The following is a 3,309-nucleotide window of genomic DNA, read 5'->3' as shown; positions in this document are numbered from 1 at the left end:
GGGAGGGAGGTCCGCGTGGCGCCGCCACCGCGCTGGCGCCTGTTGGCGACTATAGTCGGGTACAACTTTATAAGGCAGTGTCATTTACCCCTCAAAGGCGGATGCACACAAGCCTCCACCAATGGACGCGCACTTTAGACTGACGTCCTGAACCAGACGGCCGGTGACCCCGCCAACGGAGAACATGGCAGCCCGCGCTTCGAGCTGGGCCAAGTCAGCTCAGCGGGACAATTTAGTCGCGGAGGCAATCGGCTGCCGCGCTTCGGCCATCTGGGCGGGGCCTCTCCTGCCTTCTTAAGTTGTATTCGACTTTAGAGAAGCCCAACGGTTCTTTTCGTAGTTCGCTCATACTGTGAATGCTAGACAATGCTTCGAGCCATCCCCCTCGGCTTTCTGTGCTACCACCGCCACCCACCTTTCCAGCCTTCTATTGCAAATAAAAAAACGCTTCCATAATGCACTGCCACATGGGCTCCTGCGCCCGGCGGCTCACGCACGCAGTAATTCCGCCAACATGGCAGTAATTCCGCCAACATTCCGCCAACATGGCATTTACGTGACCACCGACGCAAGCATCGGGCGGTAATCCGCAGCGTTGCCTGAACAACCCAATCAAGCACTCTCCTCGTTTATAGGAGGTCACCTTTCTTCGATTTCAAAATCAATAACATTGCCTGCACTGAGAGGTGTTTGTTATCTAATTGGCTGACAAGAGGCGACGAGCATGCTCTGTTGGAGAGGGTTTCGATGAGACCGAGCCAGCACAGTGAAAACAGATAACGGCGTGAAGAGGGTGGTGCCGGCTTCTCCGATTGGTCCGCTTCGCCTTACTTAGCTTGCGGTGGCTGGTCGAAAATTGCGGCGGCGTCCAACGGAAGGACAGGAATTCAGCTAAAACGAACCCTCAGCAAGGAAGAGTTGGCAGTGCAACGTCGTATGTATGCCGAAAGGGCTCGATAACGTTTTACTGCCACGCAAAAAGGTTTATCATGTGCAAATAAATACATGCTCACCGGCAGGTGCGAGTAGCGAGGGCCCGAGTGCTCGACAGGCAGCCATCTTCTATTCCTTTCGGAACGGGGCAGTCTGTGGCTATCCAGAAAATTTTTCAGTTTTGTTCGGCATATTAATGCTTTTTTTTTTCGCGTACACATCACTTTCGTTTTCGCGATTTTGTGAGGTCGCGTGACAGACAGGCGAAGTGTGCTTAGCCAGGAAACATTGGACCAATAGCAGAGGGCTAATGGTGAAAAGGCGTCGAATCAGGAATGATTATTTTTCTTTTGTGCGGTTTAATCATGCATAATCAGTGTGTACACGTTATATCAGATGGGGAGCTATCGCGGTTTTCGTGACGTCGCGTCACAGACAGGCGAAGTTGGGAGTGGCCCGAAAATGTTTTGACCAATCGTGGAGGCTGATTTCAGAAATTGGAATCAAAATAGTTTGGAATCATTTTACGTTATAGCGCCCCTTCCCTGCAGGGACACTAAAAAAATTTGCGCAGCTTGCACTAATGGCACAAGGCCTAAAGAAACAGCGGAGCTGATCGGCACCTAGCACTACCAAATTATCCCCAGCATTTTCCGTAATTTATTGATTATCGATCAATTATCGATTACCTATTCATTGACTTTCGATTGGCTATCGCAAGGTATTGGCCACGTATTTGGGCTAGCCTAAGCACCACCAAGTCATCCCCAGCATTTTCAGGATTTTATTCATCATTAATCGATTATCGATTAGCTAATGATTGGCTAGCTCAATGTATTGGCCACGTGTTTGGGCTAGGCTAAGCACTACCAAGTCATCTCTAGCATTTTCCGGAATTACTGATTATTGATCGATTATCGAGTAGCAATTGATCGGCTATCGATTGCCTATCAAAAGGTATTGGCACGTAATTGGGCTAGGCTATTAAACACCTTCGCTAGTTCACAGGGGTATGTGCCATTCCGCTCGGAGCCTTTCTGCACTACCGCCAGGATCGGCCCACGCTGTCTGTTCGCTCCGCACAGAATAACGGTCGGCGTACAGCTCCGCTGTTGACATTGGTTTACCTCGGTCGCCAGCTAGCACAGTCGTAATGCCTGTGCCCCCCCCCCCCCCCCCCCCCCGCCACCCTCCTTCTTGTTTTCGTATACAAATGTATTGTTCCTCACACTGTGCGCTTTACATGGCTTCCACCAATACCGCCATTTTCAGTTTTGCATAATAGTTGGCTTAATTTGCCTTTTGTACCTTCATTTTGCAAAAAGTTTATAAACTCACTTTACAGAATGGCGAAGGCGGCTACCTATTGCCAGCCGGTTGTCATATAAGTGCATTTAATGATTCTGGATACTTCAGAGTTATTCTGCAACTGAGCTGGTCGCTTGTGAAACATAGGGTGGCTCTTGGCATGGCCTGGTTACCCGACGCCGTCTGAAGCATACTTACCTGGTGCTGGGCATGCGGTGATCACTGAGGTCGCGGCCCCGTGCGGAGACCTGCCATTGCACTGCGGTTGGTTGAAGCGCGCCACTTCCTCAAACTAGGGTAGCTGGAGCACTAAATTTTTGGTTGTGGAGCTCGGCGTTCGCGCCAGCCCTGCCCATAGAAAAATCTAAAGATAGAAATAGAGTCCTTCACCAACGCCCAAACGCGGCGTGAGTGTATATCAGTGGGGTTGAGTTGCAGGGTCGTAGTGATCTCGCTGGCTCGAGACCAAGTGCAGCTCCCTCACCGCAGGTATTTATTACGGCGAAAGCCTTGTATGTCTCATGGTCCGGTCTCTGTTTCAAAACCGCGTCGTCGACACGTAATCGTCCTCTTAGGATAAGAGGCGAGTGAACTGAAGTGATAATAGGTATACAGATGGTGAATGAGGTGAATTGATGGGATTTAAAACGTTGGCTGATAGGAGTCAAACGAAGGGTAATGATGAGATCGTCATCATCAGCCTATATTTATGTCCACTGTAGGAGGAAGGCCTCTCCCTGCGTTCTCCAATTACCCCTGTCTTGCGCTAGCTCATTCCAACCAGTGTTGCTGAATGGGCGCCCCCATCCCAATTCCATTCCCAGGGATTAGAGCTTGCCGCAATTCCATTGCTTTCAACTCCTCGGAATGAAAAAAACTTAGCCCATTCCCACTCCGGGAATGGCCAGGCAGTCGAATTCCATTCCTGTAATTCCTCGACGTGGGAAAAACATATTGATAGTTTTATCAAGTTACTGATGAACGCACCATAAAGCTTATGTCATCAGACGCTTTAAGAACTGCAAATATACGCAAGACACGTTACCAAGGTCGAGGGAAATTAGCTTG

The 3,309-nt window shown here is 49.7% G+C and overlaps 1 non-coding gene across 1 annotated transcript; it reads left to right on the top strand.

The window, feature by feature from the left end:
• Positions 1–2,431: 2,431 nt before the first annotated feature.
• Positions 2,432–2,593, top strand: LOC119437968 (U1 spliceosomal RNA). Its single transcript, XR_005189601.1, has one exon. It is a non-coding gene; the product is annotated as a U1 spliceosomal RNA (small nuclear RNA).
• Positions 2,594–3,309: the final 716 nt, after the last annotated feature.

The sequence above is a fragment of the Dermacentor silvarum genome, chromosome 1, assembly GCF_013339745.2.
Source record: "Dermacentor silvarum isolate Dsil-2018 chromosome 1, BIME_Dsil_1.4, whole genome shotgun sequence".
Lineage (NCBI taxonomy): Eukaryota > Metazoa > Arthropoda > Arachnida > Ixodida > Ixodidae > Dermacentor > Dermacentor silvarum.
The sequence above is the reverse complement of the archived record's forward strand: the minus strand, read 5'-3'. Positions and strand labels throughout refer to the sequence as shown.